Below are 19,975 nucleotides of genomic sequence, written 5' to 3' on the forward strand. Positions count from 1 at the left end.
GAAAAAAAAAAGAGAAAGAAAGTTCAGGGTCTGAATCTGTTCTCTCTCACTTTCTGGTTTAGTGACTTTGAGCCGGTTACTTGCTTCACTCCCAGTTTTTCTCATCTCTCAGATGGAAACAGTCTTCATACTATTGTTGGGGAAAAGCTGATAGCCGTGGAATGCTTAGCACAGTGCCTCAAGCACACGATAGATAAGTATCAGTTACTAGCCTCTTGCTTTGGGTGAGTGGGCTTTCATCCCCTTTTGAGAGATGAGGTTACCTAAGTCTGGATGGGTGGAGTGGCTTTCTAAAGTCCTGCATTCAGCAAGGGCTCGCAGGGGTGAGTAGAGACCAGTAGTCTTGCCTTTTTTACCGAATTTCTTACAGTCTTGCTTCCGTTTTATGTTTTGATTTTCTGGTCAGGATCTCAGTTTCCTGACCAGGGATCGAACCCGCACTCTCTCCACTGGAAGGTGAAGTCTTAACCACTCGACCGCCAGGGCATCCCCACCTACATTTCTAATGACAGAATATAGATTTAAGTGTTCTCCCTTTGCTTTCTCTGATAACTTAGGCGTTCACTTTTTCAGAGCCTTTTGGGTCCACCCAAGGCAGTGGTGGACAGGGAGGCCTGGCGTGCTGCGATTCATGGGGTCGCAAACAGTCGGACACGAATGAGCGACTGAACTGAAGGCAGTGGTAACCGTCAGTGTGTGCCCTGCCGAATGTTCATGACAATGTAAACTGTATTTCTTGATGACTTGCTGGCACAGGAAGGCCACCCAAAACGTACCCGCTTCTCTGCATCTCAGTGTGTGTCCTTTTCTTTTTTCTCCTTTTGTGCCCAAGTTAAGCTATTAAGTAGGTAATACCCGGTTAAACCCAGATCGTGGTGCTTGGGAGAACAACGCCCAAGCCTCGTGAATAGTCCTCAGTGTTAATTGTTAAAAGCTGCTGATGCCGGTGGCTGACCTCGTAGCGCCTGTTGTGACAGCTCGTTTGCGTCGATGAGGCGAATGTGTATCTGTCGTGGTGGCAGGAGTCAAGGATGAGTCTGGGAGTCCCAGACACAGTGTCAGAGCATGTTTCACCGAGAGAGCAAGATTGATTGATTGTGTTCCATGAGGGCGAGGTGGACCCCGCACCACTGTACCACATGCTTTTTTTATTTCCCCTTCTGCTAACTATGCAAGTACAAACAGCTTTAACACAATTTTTTTTTAACCTAGAAAGGAGCCTGAGGCTGCATCCAAGTACATTTAACATATGAAAATTGAGCTGCTTTGAACTTGTATGTTTTTGATAACTGCTTGGTATGCTTCCTGGAGAATCACCTGTAGGCTTTTCTTTCCAAATCCTAATCCCTTTGATTGAGTGCCAGGACAGATAAGTCTCATTGAATCACTCCAGTCTCATAATTCTTCCTTCATTCAGAGTTGAAAGGGAACAGCACCAGATTCAATAGGCAAATCCTCAGATTTAGCGAAAGTCATTCAAACACTTTAAAACTGAAATGGTTTTGTTCTCAAATAGGGTTCAGATGGGCTACCGAATGTTTACACAAGCTAGTGGCTGCCATGCACTGCAGGACGGACAGAAAAACACCCTTCTCTCCACCTCCGTCCTCCCCTCAACCCCTAACCATTGCTGTCTCTGAGACCAGGGATTGAAAGGAAGACAGCTTGGAGAGTGTGAAGTTTCAAAGCAAGCTGGCACGAATGTTTAAACGTGGGCATAAGAACAAGCCTGACTTTTCTTGTTTTCTCTCCTCCTTGAGACCAGCCGAAACATTCCTGTCCTCTCCTCCCAACCCCCTTTTGGAGGAAGGAAAACAACCATGTTCTTTTTATCTTTACAAATGTGCCTGGTGGGGACTAATCTAAACCAGTTCAAGATGCTTTTATTGAAAACTGTTCAGAGGAACGGAAGGTGCTGCAGAATTAGAAAGAGAGTGGCATCTGGGCCTCCCCGCCCCGAGCTTGCTCTCTGTCTCTCTTTCTCTCTCTTTCGGCATTAACCTGGATTTCTGCTGTGATCTCTCTTAAGAGCCTTTTCAGAGATCATGTTTACTTCAGAGATGGTTCCTTTCTGCTGCACATCCTGTGTTTGTCCTATTTGGCCAAGAGAGCGCTTCGGTTGGGAAAGGCCATCCTCTTTGTCTTTGTATCGAGTTCCCTGTTATACCTGAGAAGTCATTTCTAGGTTCTCTTGCCATAGGACGCCTGCATGGCTTTGTCAGAGTGGCTGTCCCCTCCTGAGTGAACAGTCCTTCCCTCCTCTCGGCCACTGGATGAAGAGATGGACTTGTTATCAGAGTACTGGGAATCCGAGGGCCCCACTCCGCTTGAACTTGAGGCTAGACTGGATGTATTCTTGCCTGGCTAGTTTCCCCAGGGCTTCCCAGGTGGCACTGATGGTAAAGAACCCGCCTGCCAATGCAGGAGATGTGGGTTTGATTCCTGGGTTGGAAAGATCCCTTGGAGGAGAGCATGGCAAACTACTCTAGTATTCCTGCCTGGAGAATCCCATGGACAGAGGAGCCTGGCGGGCTATATAGTCCATGGGGTTGCAAAAAGTCGGACACGACTGAAGCAACTTAGCATGCATGCATGCAAAATGAAGCCACTTCATGAACTGTTGACACCAAACCTTTGTCAAGGACCTAGTACATTAGGGAACTTGCCTGGAGGTCCAGTGGTTAAGACGCCATGCTTCTAATGCAAGGGGTGTGGGTTTGACCCCTGGTTGGGGAACTAAGATCCCACGATGCTGTGTAGTGCAGCCCCCAAAATTAATTATTAAATTAAAAATGGCTTTTAAAAAAGAGAATATAGTATATCAGAGAAGTGAAAGATGCTATGTGATTATGAAAAAGGTTCAAGACTTAAATCTACCCCGAGAGTGTGTTAGTCGTTCAGTTGTGTCCAACTCTTTGCAATTCCATGAACTGTAGCCCGCCAGGCTCCTCCATCCATGGGATTCTCCAAGCAAGAATCCTGGCATGGGTAGCCATTCCCTTCTCCACCAGATCTTCCTGACCCTGGGATCAGACCCGGGTCTCCTGCATTGCAGGCAGATTCTTTACCCTCTGAGCCACCAGGGAAACCCCATGAGGGAGCACATGAAATGATTCAGCAGTGATCCAGACAGCTCTCATCTGAACGTATCATTTTCTCCCGTTGGACTCCATGTTCCATCTAGATCTGTACTAAGACTTGACCTTGCCTTGCATGTGGATTTTCACTCATCGATAGTGTAAGTTTATTAACAACCTCATTCATTAGACTCTTCCCGTTGTTCTTTTTTTCTGTTTCTCTCCCTGGAAGGTTTTTATGACACTGTAATCGTTTATAATTTTTAAGTGCCTCTCATAATGCCTAAAAAGAGCGTTAGATTTTAATGAGTGCCGTTTAACCATAGGAGGCTTGTGTCTGCATCCCTGTCGATTCTTACAACAATACTTTGGAATGAAAGTAGAAAGTTTATGACACGTTTTATTGTATTCCTAAATGTGAAAGAGGATTCTAATTTCAAAATAAGTGGCTATACTTTTTAATTCTTATTTAGCCTCTGTAGCTGTTTTAATATCCCTTTTATGGTTGACTGGTTGATGTTTTAAAACAAGTTCTTCGGGGACTCCATGCCCATTAGTCCCTGGCCATAAAACCTGAACTTGACTAAAATAAAACATGATGCCATGGAGCAATTAAGAGGAGAACTTTCAGAGATGACTGTGAATATGAAAAGCAGTGATTTATTTTATTAATGGATTTTGGGGGAAACCAGCCCACCTCTCTTAAGCTCAACTCTGTGTATTTGGGGATTTTTATATTTTTAATTTATTTCTTTGTTTCTCTCAGGGCAAAAGGGGGTTCCATAGCAGGCTCTTAAGGTATAGCAACCCTTTTGTAGCCTACTACTTCTGAATATGAAACTTTATTTTTTTCATTTTATGTGGAAAATGGGGGTGATGTCACTTAGGAAAGCAATTTTTCCCCAAAGTGGTTTTGGGGAACCAGGGTCTGGTGATGTGTTATTTAAAAAAGCGGTAATGTAGTAAAGCTAGGCTTTGTGCTTTAAATAATTGCAGGATTTATGGGATCTATCCCCAACCTGTTCAGTTTTATGGGAGGACAAAATACAGGTTTTTCATTTCAGCAGAGTTTCTTAAAAACCTGGAAAGGCAGTTGACAGTGGTTTCTCTAACATTATAGTAACGTCTTTGTTTATTAAAACTAGTTTGTAATCATTGAGGAGTGCTGCAATTTAGTAGCCATTGAATTTGCAAATAGGATCGGCCTCTCTAACCTTTGAAGGAAAGGGTCACTTTTAATGCTTTAAAACTTCCATTGACTCTCAGCTGCCGACTAAAGGAGAAGGTGGGTTCAGGCTGTAAAAGCCCGTACAGGCTTTCCAGCCTCCTTCGTTTCCTCTGATCCCCCTTCCCCACCAATGGTGGGTCTGCTCCAGAGCATTCACTGTAATTCAGCTTTCCCATCTACTGTACTTTCCAGTTTCCATTCCTCTGCTCATGTTTTCTTCCCTCCATATAGTCCTTCTTTATTCTGTCTCCTCCCGCTCACTTCGCCCCTCACTGCCCCACCACCCCCAGCAAATTGCACTTTTCTTTTGCCTCCAGTGCAGATGTTTCCTCCTTGAAGAGGCCTTTTCTGGCTCACTGCTTGGGGCTTCCTCCTCACCTATGCAACATGTGTACAATGTTTGCTGCTGCCGTCTCAGCGTTCTTCCCCTGCCCAGCAAACTGACCTCCTCTCTGGTCCCTGACACTTCCTACGGATCTTAATTCTTACACTTATCACATTAAACCTAGCTATTTGTATGAATGTTTGTCATGTTCACCCGAAACTCAGCCTCTTGAGGGCAGAGGTGGTCTTAACTCTCTCTGTGACCCAAACAGCCACATGGAAGACGCACGTGCTGTCACTTCAGTCGTGTCCGACTCTTTGCGACCCCATGAACTATAGCCTGCCAGGCTCCTCTGTCCATGGGATTCTCCAGGCAGAAATACTGGAGTGGGTAGCCTTGCCCTCCTTCAGGGGATCTTCCCGACCCAGGGATCGAACCTGTATCTCTTACGTCTCCTGCATTGGCAGGCGGGTTCTTTACCTCTAGCGCCACCTGGGGCAGTGACTCTTAAATGCACGAACAAATATATTCTGGCCTTAAGAAATGTCAGGGGATGCCTAACCTAAGAATTTGGGTGGATAGAAGTGCTTCCCCTCTCTTCCCCCATTTTAAAAGTCATTAGTCAGCTCATGTGATATGACTGAGAAAACCTCCTGTTGGAGCTAATGAACGTTAAACTCAGAGATCATCAGGAGCTGGCCAAGAACCCAAGGGTGGCCAGTGAGAAACTTGAATCTTCTGGTTTCACAGCCAGATCTCCTGGCAGCTGTACCAGTGTGTTCTGGCAGGCACACTCTGTTGCCTGTCTGACAGCCCATCCCCTGTCCCAACCCTGCTTCTTCCGCCCGCTAAGAGAGCCGAATTTTGTTCAGCTGGTAGATAGAGTCTTTGATTTTAGGGACCTTCTACCAGCTCCAGGGGTAAATCAGAGTTAAGTTAAGCAAATCATGGCATTAGATGCTCACACTCCCAGCCTCCCTTGCACATAGGGGACCATGGGACAAACTCTAACCTCTGAGATATAAGACAAAGTCTGCGAGGGCTTCTAGGAAGGGTTTCCTTCCAGTGAAAAGACAGAGCCTTATCCTCTGCACTTTCAAAGGCTTCCTGCCTTGGTACCCAGCGAGAGGACATGATGTTAGAACTTTAACAGCCAGTTTACAACCAGGAGGGGACACATGAGGACAAAAACCTACACTAATGCTGGAGGAATGGATGGACAGAAAGGGCCTAGATCCATGATGACCAACTCAAAACCTCCACCAGACTTCGTTAATAAATTTATGTCCTGGTGGTTGCAGTTTTTGAGAGTTAGTTTTCTGCTCCTTGGAGCAGAGCACATCCTAGCTGATTCAATTGCTTTTTGAGGAAAAAATAAAAATGAAGACAGCATTCTAAGAGGAAAGATAGTGACTGGATAAAATGTGGAAAAGTCTTAACAACATAGTGGTCAAGAAATTGGGTGGGTGACTTGTACAGTTCTGTTAAGTACAGGGAAGACTCACTAAGAAGGCCTGGAACAATCACCATTCAAGAAACATGAAAGCGTGATCTCTGATATTCCTGGCACTAGGCAGGAGGTTGAGGATACAGAGGTTTTAAAAATAAACAGTTTCTGTCCTTCAGGAACTTTTAGTCTGTTATGGGAGACTGGTGAATAAGCAGGCAATTAACTAAGAATGGGATCGTTGCTATCTTTTGATAGGGGTACATTCAGGAACTCTGGGAATTTAGAGGAAACCATGGAACCGTGATAGGCTGGGGAAAAGGAAGGGTTAGGAAAGATTTCCTGGAGGTATCGATATCTGAATCTTGAAGAAGGAATAGGATTTTGCCAGCTGAAGAACGGTAGGGAAAGGAGAGAAGGGACACTCAAGACAAAGGGGAAAAAGCACAAGAGTGGAACTTTGGAAAAGTTGAAGAATCTTGCCATCTTTGATCTAGACCTTTTTCATTGAGATTTGGCAAAACTGTGATAGCTATAAGTATTCTGTATACTTTTGGTATTTAAAAATATTCATAATAAATTTTAAGTGAATAAGTGGGAAATAAGAGATGAAACCAACAAGTACTGGGGCTTCCCTGGTGGTCCAGCGTTTAAGACTTAGCCTTCCAATGCAGGGGATATGGGTTTGATTCCTGGTTGGGGGACTAAGATCCTGCATGCCTCGTGGCCAAAAAAATCAAAACATAAAACAGAAGCAGTCTTGTAAGAAATTCAATAAAGACTTTAAAAAATGGTCCACATATGAAAGAAAAATCTTTAAAAGAAAAAAGAAAACAAGTATTAAAGCATTATTTCCCAGTGCGTCACTTGAGATCCTTGGAATGTTCAATGATTTTAAGCAGAATAAAAGAGAAGAGTGGTTTATATGGTCAAATAAATTTGGGAAACATTGATTTTAAATAAAATTGAATAGTTTTCATTCCTGCAAGAATCTCCAGATCCCTTAATACTCTCATGTTAATTGTAACTATCCAAAAGGAGGCTGGATCATATCCTTACATATATTTGACTATACACTCTTTTCTAGGCAACCGACTGCAGAACTGAGGCTTTGAGAAGGGTTGGTATAGACTATTCCTTCAGAGAGCTTGACTGAGAAAGAAAGTAGATTTATAGGGTGGCAACTAGAACGCTGGGAGGGATTGGGGGCAGGAGGAGAAGGGGACGACAGAGGATGAGATGGCTGGATGGCATCACCGACTCGATGGACGTGAGTTTGAGTGAACTCCGGGAGTTGGTGATGGACAGGGAGGCCTGGCGTGCTGCGATTCATGGGGTCGCAAACAGTCGGACACGACTGAGTGACTGAACTGAACTGAACTGAACTAGAATGGGGTCTGAGTAAAGACAGACATTTCATGAAGTGGGAAGGTAAAGAGCATGTGTCCACACCAAGGGCGAAAAGCAGTGATGAGGAGGTTATAGACACAGGAGCAGGGGTGCATGATTGGGAACACGAGCAAGGTACTTGAGATTCTAAGAGGGATAGAATTCTAAAGGAATTCTGCCAGCATCTCTGCTCAGGATGTCAAGATTGTTATAATACTGTGTTTCCATGTACTAGGACCATGTAGGACTCTAGATCAGAGACTAGACACACACACACACACACACACACACACACACACACACACACACACACACACACACACTTGCAAGAGACAGAAAAGCCAACTCAAATTGACTTAAGGAGAAAGAGTTTAGTGGTTCAAGCCATTGAAAAGTACATGGTTACTAGCTTCTGCTGCTGCTGCTGCTAAGTCGCTTCAGTCGTGTCCAACTCTGTGCGACCCCATAGACGGCAGCTCACCAGGCTCCCCGTCCCTGGGATTCTCTAGGCAAGAACACTGGAGTGGGTTGCCATTTCCTTCTCCAGTGCATGAAAGTGAAAAGTGAGAGTGAAGTCACTCAGTCGTGTCCGACCCTTCGCGACCCCAAGGACTGCAGCCCACCAGGCTCCTCCATCCATGGGATTTTCCAGACAAGACTACTGGAGTGGGGTGCCATCGCCGTCTCTGGGTAACTAGCTTCAGGCATGGCTAAATGTAGATTAACCATATCATCAGGACCCATCTCTCTGCTCTTAAGTTCTTCTTTGGTCACATTCTTAGCTTCCTCATAGCTCCTGGCAGCTTTGGCCTCTTCTATTTGTAATATGGTTGCAGTTCCAGATTTCACATCTATAATCATGCCACTAATCCTCTAATGCAGAAAAACTTTCCTTTCTCAGAAGCCCTAGGCTCTCACCATACCTCCTTAGTCTGAGTGAATTATGTGTCCTTTCTTGAATCAAGCCCTATAGCCAGGAGATAAGGTATATACGTAAATCAGTCATTGCCCAAGAACCCTCAACACCTTCCTCCTGTGAATGGTGCTAATTCCCATAAGGAAAACCAAGAATTCTGTATCTCGAGAGTTGAATATGTTTTTAAAAAAAAAAGTAACTCCTTCTTACTTCCTAAGAAAGGAAACTAACTCCCAAAACAGAGCCCTTAGGTTTTTACCCAAGGTGATTTTAAATTCTAAATGTCAGATTGTGTAGCATCCCAGATCTGACAGCATGAATTAGATCCCTCTGTGTGGAGCACCCAAGTAAACCAAGAGTGTTGACAGCCGTCCTGGGGAATACTGACTGATGCTCACTGAAGAAGTCCTGCAAGAAATCCTCTTTAGAAAGAAACAAAAAGCAGTTTTTGAGAAGCCGGCTTTCACCAAAGACCAGAACCTGTCAGCCACAGGCAGAAGTCATTAGCAGGATTTATACATGCCCGTAGCCAGCACTGAGTCAAAAGGAGATACGCCAAGGGGATTTCTCTCTTCCGGAAACCCACCAGAGGAATGAGGAAGACTTTCCGGGTTAAGTTTCAGAGAACCTAATGCATAAATCCCCTTAACAAACACTGGGATTTGGGTCTGTAACTCATCCCTCTCAGCTTGGGTCCCGTGGAGACGAGCTGCCGTGGCTGCCTTGGGACCAACACAACAAAACCGAGGAAGAGTGGGGTAGGATTTATGGTGACAACGTGGAAACTGCTGAACATGGTGACTTTTTCATATTGTCGCACCTGCGTGCATTTCTGCTTTCAGGACACTTGGTAATCCCTGAGCTGTGGCTAAAGATCCCAGGGAAGACAGCTGGTTGCTGGGTGGTAGGCATTGTCCCCTCTCTGTGCTTTACAACTCCGTGACCTTCATTTCTCCTCTGATAGAGGCCACGCCATAAATTGACTGGATGCTCCTCCCAAACTCTGAGGCAAGTTAGAATGCGAAAATCTGCATTCTCTCCCTGTCTGAACCACAGAGGACATCATTACTTTGCTAAGTTTCTGCCTCATGAGAAGATTTTAAAAACCTGCACACAGAATGTCTGGATTGCCAGACATTCTTCCTAGAGGTACCTCTGGCTTGGAGAAAAGTAGCCAGAATTTTTAAAAAATCTTTTAATGGCTTATTTTTATTTATTTTTATTTTTTTAAAGTGGAAGATAATTGCTTTACAACATTGTGTTGGTTTCTGCCGCACAACAACATGAATCAGCCGTGAGTATACCACCCTCTCCTTTCCACCCCACCCCCATCCCATCCCACCCTGTAGGCTGTCACAGAGCACTCGGCTGAGTGCTCTATGTTACACAGCAGCTTCCACTAGCTGTCTGTCCTGCATATGGTAATATATGTGTTTCAGTGAGGAACCAGCATTTATATCCAGACAGCGTGCCATTTACTCTGTTTATGTATTTGTTGCATTAGATATAACGTCGGAATGAATGACAAGACTCAAAGAAAAAGGTCTGCAAGGCAGCCTGTTGAACAGGAAAGCAGAGATGATCTTGTGTGGCCAACACGGTGCTCCATTAGCACTCTGGCTGTGAATTTGGCTGCCATTCAACAGCTTCCCCGGTCAGCTTTCTGCACCCCTTTTCTCTTCCTCCTCCTGTTTGATTGCAAATTTATTTTAACTGAGGATTTACTTGTCACCTCATGTTGGCATTTCAAGTTATTGCATTAAGGAAAACACAGAAGAAAGCAAACAAGCAAGTGTATTCCAACAGGTCACCAGGCGTAGAAGTCATACTCAAATTACAAAGAAAAGGAAGGGAGTTGGGCTAGGGGAATGGAGGCCAGATATATTTAAGGAGGGGGGGGGGAACCCTCCTCACCAAGTCAGATCCTGGATCGTGGATATTTTTCTCAGCTACTGGTGATTCCTGGGGCCGCTAAGCAGGAGGAGATTCTGATCCAGCCGAAGTTGCCATGTAATCCTGTGGAATCATGCTACTATTCTGATTCCTCTGATTATAAGTGACTGCAACAACAAAAAGGATAGCTCTGCTTAACTGTTGCCACAGTGTCTCTAGGGGACTGGTTTGCTTTGGTCTGTACATTCCCCAAAGGCAAGCTGAGACCATGTAAATTAAAGAGAGAGAGCCGGTGACAACCAACTCTGTGGTTTTATGTGATTTTCCAGAACACATGTCCATCAGCATGTTGTAGACAACACAATATGATTAAAGCCCAGCAATAATCACCTCTATATTGCATTTTAATTGGTATAATGTATGACGAATAGTTAAATGGGAACCACCAGGTGTGCTTTTACCTTTGAGCAATGTGTCTGATTCATCAGATTGTATTTGACAGCATGAAACGGGAGTTAGGAAGTCTGCACCCTGAGCTGGGCTCTGCCACTCATCAGCCTTGTGACCCTGGATAAGTCACTAAATATCTTTGGATCTCCTTTTCCTCAGCTCTAAAATGAGTGGTTTATGCTAGATAAAATCTAAGTAGTCTTCCATTTCCAAAACAATCCAAAACTTTTTCTAGTGTCTAGAATTTTATTACTGAGTTCAGGGATCTTAAGTCTCTTTAGCAATTGAGTCTCTTCCTTTTTAATATATGACAAAGATGGCTTTGTCTAAACTTTGGATTTTTGAAACTGATTTCAGTGAATTGCATCATACACATCTTAACTAACTTATATTAAGCAAGAGAGAGAGAGAGAGAGAGAGAGAGAGAGAAAGCAATAGAAATAGTTCTTTCCCTGCTGTGAGCATTTGCCCTGGAGTAAATATGAGACAGGAGTCAGGAATCTATGCCTGCCTTTCAGAGGGTGAATATCTTCCTACTTTGAGTGTGATTCTAACATCTTTAGGACATATATTGTTTTTGCACAATATGGCCCCAAAACATAAGGCAGCTATTGACGCCTAACTACACATTTAGTGGTTAAGTGAAGAGCCATACCAGTGATGGGGGAAAACCTGGCTCTGTTGAACTTAACTGAAAAATGGTAAATTGACCTACAAGTGATGGGTAAATATTTGAGTTCAACTTTGAAGGATTTTTGAGTGTAATTTGGTCCCTTCATAATTTTTGCTTTCTCTGATGACTTTAGAGTCATCATGATAGCCCTGCCCTTTATCCTACTTCCAAAGCATAAGATAGGACTCATTGATAAACACCGTTAGATTTTGAGCCTTTTCTCTCTTGCAATTGGTCTAAGAAATGATAAGTGGAATTTGGAATGGGAAATCGTGTCAGAGCCTACCCACTTTATGGCTGTAAAGGCTACTAAACTATCCTCCTGAGACTTAGTCTTTCTCAGTGTCCCCTGGGAATGTGCCTTTCAGCATGTGGTCCCCAGCTTGTGCTCGTAGACAAACATAAGCCACCAGCTCCATGCTCAGCCTTCCAACCCTAGTAGAATTTAGCCTCAGAAAGGGCTTCTTTTAGGTCAGATGATTGGTGACATCGTGTTCTTAACACTTCAGGGAAAAGACCACAAGTTTCTACTTGAATGCACCTTGTTTTTTACCACCTAAAATTAAATGAATTGAAGAACACAAGGAGAAGACACTAAGAGGAGTATTTTAGTCTCTTTATTTATGAAGCTGCATGCGTTTTTAACTGATTCTAAGCTAAATTATAGATTTCCACTTTAACCTCTTCATCCTTATGTTTCCCTGGTGTCCGTTGAATGGAAGGAGGTTTCTATTTCTCTTGATATTCACATTTCCTTTTACAATTCCAGAAGTACTTCAGGCCTTCAAAACTCTTAATAAATAGTGACTTTCACAATTATTTTTAAAGTGGTACTACTAAAAAATTTGTTGTGATCTCTTAAAAACATGTTCTCATAAAGACAAATTATAACAAGTGTTGATGATAATAGGGATTGATTGCAGTCCTTGTATATTGCTGGTGTGGATGTAAAATGGCGTAACCACTTTGGAAAACAGTCTGCTGCTGCTGCTGCTGCTGCTGCTAAGTCGCTTCAGTCGTGTTTGACTCTGTGCAACCCCAGAGACGGCATCCTCCATCCATGGGATTTTCCAGGCAAGAGTACTGGAGTGGGGTGCCATTGCCTTCTCCAGGAAAACAGTCTAGAAATTCTTAAAATTATTAAAGACAGAATTACCATGTGATCTAGCAATTTCACTCCTAGTTACCCAAGAGAAATAAAAATATATATCTACATAAAATTTGCATACAGATATTAAAAGGAACATTATTCATAAAGGAAAAATGGAAACAACTTAGGTATTCCTTGAATAATGAATGTGTAATCAAAATGTGGTATATCCATCAGTTCAGTTCAGTCATTCAGTCATGTCCAACTCTTTGCGACCCCATGGACTGCAGCTTACCAGACTTGCTTGTCCTTCACCAACTCCTGGAGTTTGCTCAAACTCATGTCCACCAAGTCAGTGATACCATCCAACCATCTCATCCTCTGTCGTCCCCTTCTCCTCTTGCCTTCAATCTTTCCCAGCATCAGGGTCTTTCCCAAAGAGTCAGTTCTTTGCATCAGGTGGCAAAAGTATTGGAGTTTCAGGTTCAACATCAGTCCTTCCAATGAATATTCAGGACTGATTTCCTGTAGGATTGACTGGTTGGATCTCCTTGCAGTCCAGTTCAGTTCAGTTCAGTCGCTCAGTCGTGTCCGACTGTTTGCGACCCCATGAATCGCAGCACGCCAGGCCTCCCTGTCCATCACCAACTCCCGGAGTTCACTCAGACTCACGTCCATCGAGTCAGTGATGCCATCCAGCCATCTCATCCTCTGTCGTCCCCTTCTCCTCCTGCCCCCAATCCCTCCCAGTATCAGAGTCTTTTCCAATGAGTCAACTCTTCCAAGGGACTCTCAAGAGTCTTCTCCAACACCACAGTTCAAAAACATCAGTTCTTCTGTGCTCACCTTTCTTTGTAGTCCAACTCTCACATCCATACATGACTACTGGAGAAACCATAGCTTTGACTAGATGGACCTTTTTGGCAAAGTAATGTCTCTGCTTTTCAATATGCTGTCTAGGTTGGTCATAACTTTCCTTCCAAAGAGCAAGCATCTTTTAATTTCAAAGCTGCAGTCACCATCTGCAGTGATTTTGGAGCCCCCCCAAATAAAGTTTTCTGTCACTGTTTCCATCGTTTCCCATCTATTTGCCATGAAGTGATGGGAGCAGATGCCATGATCTTAGTTTTCTGAATGTTGAATTTTAACCCAAATTTTTCACTCTATTTCACTTTGATCAAGAGGCTCTTTAGTTCTTCTTTGCTTTCTGACATAAGGGTGGTGTCATCTGCGTATCTGAGGTTATCGATATTTCTCCCAGCAATCTTGATTCCAGCTTGTGCTTTACCCAGCTCAGCATTTGTCATAATGTACTCTGCATATAAGTTGAATAAGCAGGGTGACAATATACAGCTTTGATGTACTTCTTTCCTGGTTTGGAATCAGTCTGTTGTTCCGTGTTGGGTTCTTGACCTGCATACAGATTTTTCAGGTATATCCATACAATGGAATATTCTTCGGCAATAAAAAATGAAATCCTAATACATGCTTACAATATGGATGAATTGTGAATTGCTAAGTGAAAGAAGCCAGTTACAAAATACCATATAATATGATTCCATTTATATGCAACGTCCAGAATTGACTAATCTGTTAAGAGACAGAAAGTAGTTTCGTGGTTGTTGGGCTAGTGTGGGCAGTACTATAAGTCACCAAAGTATCCTCTTTAAGTAGGTAAATCATATGGAATGTGAATTATATTTTAATAAATATAATTAAGAAATGGGCTGAGAATATGTCTAGTTATAAATGAATGAGTGAGTGAAAGTCGCTCAGTCATGTCCAACCCTTTGCAATCCCAGGGACTATACAGTCCATGGAATTCTCCAGGCCAGAATACTAGAGTAGGTAGCCTTTCCTTTCTCCAGGGGATCTTCCCAACCCAGGGATTGAACCCAGGTCTCCTACATTGCAGGCGAATTCTTTACCAGCTGAGCCACATACTTAGCATGTTGCAACTTCAGGGAAATGGCCCCATTAGATTTTTGTAAGTAAAAGCAGCAGAATTTCCCATGTTGGGTTGTTGTTTGGCCATCTTGTAAATCAAATTGAAGCTGATGTTTGCTCATCATTACAATGAGCTGAGCTACTGCATGAAAGTAGAGTGTAACTATCAAGTGATTACAGAACACCCACGTTAGATACCACATGCTATTTGATGAATTCGCATCCTTAACCAAAGAGGACAGATACAAAATGGGATGTCACACATGTACGTGAGAATTTTCCCATAGGCCAAATGAATGCTCTTGATTTTGATAGCTGGCACCAACTCTAGTGTAATGAAGTTATGTAGCCTGATGATGGGGAAATTCAATGGAATGCCTTAGCGTTATGGGTTATCTCCAGGCAAAACCAGATCTCTTGTCTTCACATCACAGTAGAAAGAGGAGAATGTATATTTACATGTACATATATAATTGTTGTATTATACTATATTATTAGTTATAGTAATAGCTATATAACTTAACTGTTTTCCAAGAACTATACTAATGTATATAGTACATATTACTTGTGTGTGTACTCATTTGATCCTCATGAAAGTTTTTTGAGGAAGATGTTTTTAGCATTTTAGGGGTGATAAAACCTGGAGAATAGAAGTTGTGACTTGCTGTGGTTACCCAACCACCTCATGACTCATGAGGCATTTATCAAGCGACTACTACATACAGGCATTAAAGATACAAAGAGAAATCAAACACAGTCACTGCCTTCAAAGAACTTAAAGATCCGTGCTGTGCTTAGTCGCTCAGTCGGGTCTGACTCTTTGTGACCTCATGAACTGTACCCGTCAGGCTCTTCTGTCCATGGGGATTCTCCAAGCAAGAATACTGGAGTGAGTTGCCATGCCCTCCTCCAGGGAATCTTCCCAACCCAGAGACTAAACCCAGGCCCACTGTAGACGGATCCTTTACCATCTGAGCCACCAGAAACACCCTTAATCCATGTCTAATATCCTGTCATGAAAGTGAAAGTTGCTCAGTCGTATCTGAGTCTTTGCGACCCCATGGACTGGGGTCCATGGAATTCTCCAGGTCAGAATACTGGAGTGGCAACCAGATCGAACCCAGGTCTCCCCAGGTCTCCTGCATTTTAGGTGGATTCTTTACCAGCCGAGCCACAAGGAAAGCCCACCAATGCGGGAGTGGGTAGCCTATCCCTTCTCCAGCGGATCTTCCTGATCCAGGAATCGAACCAGGGTCTCCTGCTTTGCAGGCAGATTCTTTACCGTCTGAGCTACCAGGGAAGTCCTGTGCTGGAGCAGAATTCAGCTATGTCATTTCAAAGGTAATTTTGGAGCATCTGCCTCAGGACTCAATGGCCAAGATAAATTGATACATAGATGTAAGATCACTGTGCTAATGGGAAAAGGTGTTATGGAGAACATTTCATTAAATGTATGTAGGACTCTTAGGAACTGCTCGTTCATTGTTAAGTTCTTTGATGATGCAGACCGCTGCTCAAGAATCTCTTCCCAGAGCATTTTACAAACATCAAGTAATTTTCATGATGGGTAGTTCCAGAAAGGGTTAAACTCAGCTTCTCTGGGACACATAATGGGAAAGTGGCTGAACATGATTTCAAAGGGATTTTTTAGGAGAGAATTCCAATTACAGAGAAGTAATTTCCCTTTCTAGCTTACTAAGCTCTCTTTCAGACTAATGCAGTTTCAAGATTCATATCCCTTCTCTCCTTATTTCAACAGATATTTTGAATATGAAAATCTTATGTCAAAACTTAGCCGAAGCCTTCATCAGGCTTTTGAAAGCCTAAGTAAGAATTCTGTTTCTAGGAATAAAAAGATTCGGATCAGAAAGATTCTTTGCTGGCTAGAGTTCCTTTTCGGAGGGTAGTTCAAGCAGTCTTTAATCATATTTTTGTTGATTATTTATTAGTTTCCCTGGGAAATCAAAGACTCGGTAACGTAAAATGTGTTTTCCTTAAGATATTTTATGAATCAGAATCCCCAGTCAAGATATAATGGAAAATACATTTCCTTTGCCGATATGGACTAATTGGGAATTAAAATACCTTTCTCTGGTGAGTGCCCCACGTGGAAATGCTAAATGACCCAACTGGCCCAATTGTACCAACCATGGTTTCTGTATATCCAGACAAACACAGTTTGTCTTCTGCCACCCAGATGAAACTCTTATGCCACTGCTAAATGAAGAGAGTGCTTTGTCAGTAAATCAAAACTGCAGAGAACTAGAACTAATTTAAGTGAAAGGATAGGCTCCAGGCCAGCTGTGTTCATAAATCCACACTGAACCAAATGGGGGGGACTATTGAAACCTAATACATGCGTATTCCAGCCATCATCAGCATAGAGTCTGTGTAACGCAAGCTCCTAGGGTTTGTCAGTGTGAGAAGTGTGAAGGTTGACCTCCATCCTCAACCATGTGGGGCTACCAGCCTGTAGCAGTTTTGGCCAGTACCGGGCTTGCTCATTAAGGAGCCAGCTTTGGCTAGCTTCCTAATGGAGGTGAGGGGAATTATGAAATATACTTACTTGTAAACAGATCATCCTGATCAAATGAAATCAAAGGGCATTTGAGAAAAAAAGTCTGTCAAAAGGGCGAGAATAGAGACTTAGACATAGAGAAAAGACTGTGGCCACAGCGGGGAAGGAGAGGGTAGGATGGATTGAGAGAGTCACATTGAAATGTCTACATTACCAAGGGTAAAATAGCTATCGAAAAACTGCCATATAGCGCAGGAAGCTCAGCCTGGTGCTCTGTGATGACCTAGAAGGATGGGATGGGGTGAGAGGTGGGAGAGAGGTTCTAGAGAGTGGCTGATTCACGTTGATGTATGGCAGAAGCCAGCACAACCTTATAAGGCAATTATCCTCCAGTTAAAAAGAAATTTAAAAAGAAAATTGATGCACTTAATACTGTTGAGTGGGCTTCCCTGGTAGCTCAGCTGGTAAAGAATCTGCCTGCAATGCAAGCGCAGCATACCATTGAGTTCACTATAGTTTTGGGAAACACAAGATGCACCTACATGAAAAATGCAAAAGCAACTCAGAAAAATAAAATGTGTGTGTGTGACAGAGGCAAGTGGACCTTGGTAGTGAAGGGCACAATTCTGGAGTCCGTCTGAGTTCGATTCCTAGGTCTGGAAGATCCCCTGGAGAAGGATAGACTACCCACTCCAGTATTCTTGGGCTTCCGTGGTGGCTCAGACAGTAAAGAATCCATCTGCAATGCGGGAGACCTGGGTTTGATCCCTGAGTTGAAAAGATCCCCTGGCAGAGGGCATGGCAACCCACCCCAGTATTCTTTCCTATAGAATCCCCATGGACAGAGGAGCCAGGAAGACTACAGTCCATGGGGTCACAAAGAGTGAAACACGACTGAGCGACCAAGCACAGCACGGCATACCATTGAGTTCACTGTAGTTTTGGGAAACACAAGATGCACTTACATGAAAAATGCAAAGGCAATTCAGAATAATAAAATGTGTGTGTGTGTGACAGAGGCAAGTGGACCTTGGTAGTGAAGGCACAATTCTGGAGTCAGTCTGAGTTCCAAGTGCACTCTGCCACTTCTGAGAATGAGACCTGGAGCAAGTTGTTTATCCCTTCTCTGCTTGGATCGTCATCTGTGAAATGGAGATGATAAGAGTGCCCACCTCGTAAAGTTGCTGTGAACTAATACATGTGAAGGTGTTGAAAACGCTGGCATGTTAGAAGCACAACACAAATCGGTTGTTAATATTATAGAGTAGAAATCACAAACTTGAATGCTTACAACACCCAGGAGTACCAGCACAGTCATCGCTGGCAATAGAGACAAGGAGGAGTGAGTGGCTGGACAGTACTAAGTACTCACTGGAACCACCACTTTGCACTGCACTGGATGTGACTACTGCATTGGATATGACCTCGTCCCACGTTGCCATATCTTCTGGTATTTCAGAGGAAGCTGAAAATCTGGGTTGTATTGAAAATCACCCAACTCTTTTCACTGCAGTTGATTTATTTTAAAACCCTGTACAAGCCAAATAAAGCTCTGTCTGCAGGCTATGGGCCACCAGCTCATGACCTCTTTGGTCTAATAGGGAAACATTTTAATGGAGCTTGTGGAAATCCATCTGATGAATTTATTCTCAGACTATGAAACAGGTTCATTTTGATTCCAGAAATATTCACGGGGTTTCTACTAAGTGCCTAGGCTGCAGTCGAGGCCATGACAGACAATCTGAGGAAGGCTTTTGAAGAGAAGGCAACACCTGGCGCTCAATAGATGCTCGATAAACGTAGGTTCCAGCTCCCTTTCCCAGTAGTCTAGACTTGATTCAGTAAGTATTTGGGAGCTAACTCAGATTTCTGTGTAATAATCGTTGTGATGCAGTTAGAAGTGAATGAACCTCCAAATACTGTTGCAGAAACACTCTCCTAAAGCTCTATTCCTTTTAAGTTTCCTGGTTCTTCTTTGGTACATCTTCTTAACTCTTCTTTTATTTGATATCACATCAGTACTGAAGGGATTTGGACTATGATATTTTGCAGTTATTTGCATGTTGCTCCACAAATTTTTCTTGTTTTCTTCTTTGAGAGTACGAGCTCCCTTCATGCTTTCAAAGGTGTTCCATGGGACACTAATTCTGTGAGCTAAGCCAGTGTCATTTGGAGAGTATTATACAATCCCCTCCTCATTCTTGGAGATTCACAAAGCATATTAGCAGAACCCGCAAAAGTCTCTCGGAGGGGAAAACTGAACCCCTCCTCCTTTCTCCCCAGTGAACCCATCTGAATATGCACAGTTTCTGATACTGTTTGACCCATTAGGGGAAAAGCTGGATTGTTCAATTGCAGTTCCTGTTAGAACTGTAGTTGCCTCCAGTTTCTACCCTATGCCAGCTTCTACAGGTAAACATATCTCCGAAGACTCAGACTTTATTTTCAGTTTGAGTATGGCAGTGGCCGTCTTGTCGATGCCTAACAATTGATTTCTAAGTTTCTTGAGGAAAGAGACTGCCATCCTGTCCTCTCCCCAGCATCAAGCTTCCACAGTAAGCGTTTAGTGAATGTACATTGAATGTTGTCTCCATGTATATATACGAGACATACATAGCCACCAGCTTACCTGGTGGCTCAGTCAGTAAGGAATCTGCCTGCAGTGCTGGAGATTGCCTGCAGAGCAAGAGATGGGTTCGAGCCTAGTGAGCTACAGTCCATGGAGTAGCAATGAGTCAGGCACCAACCACTTTATATAGATACATGTATATCAATTATAGGAGGTGTTAACAAGAGATGAATTCTGATGAAGAGTGGATGGGCATTCGAGGGTTCTATTCTTACAACTTTCCTGCACTTTTGAAATGATTTCCAAAATTTAAAATTTCTTTCAATCAAATTGTGCTCTTAAACGGTGTAAATTATACCCCAGTTTAAAAAAAAAAAAAAAAAGGTATCAATGTCTAACAAGCTTGAGAGATAGGAGTAAAAGAAAGGAAAATGGAGGGTGCCCATAAAACAG

General features: G+C 43.2%; 1 protein-coding gene across 3 annotated transcripts in view; it reads left to right on the forward strand.

Annotated features, from left to right (window-relative positions):
* FTO (FTO alpha-ketoglutarate dependent dioxygenase) overlaps positions 1 to 19,975 on the forward strand; it is a 426,388-nt gene that overhangs the window by 296,488 nt on the left and 109,925 nt on the right. Inside the window, exon 9 of one of the 3 annotated variants that reach the window (XM_027977360.3) lies at positions 1 to 19,975. This exon is cut by the window's left edge and continues 17,520 nt beyond it; it is cut by the window's right edge and continues 17,747 nt beyond it. The gene's annotated coding sequence lies outside the window, so the exon portion shown is untranslated. 3 annotated transcript variants of the gene reach the window in all.

The sequence above is a fragment of the Ovis aries genome, chromosome 14 (assembly GCF_016772045.2).
Source record: "Ovis aries strain OAR_USU_Benz2616 breed Rambouillet chromosome 14, ARS-UI_Ramb_v3.0, whole genome shotgun sequence".
Lineage (NCBI taxonomy): Eukaryota > Metazoa > Chordata > Mammalia > Artiodactyla > Bovidae > Ovis > Ovis aries.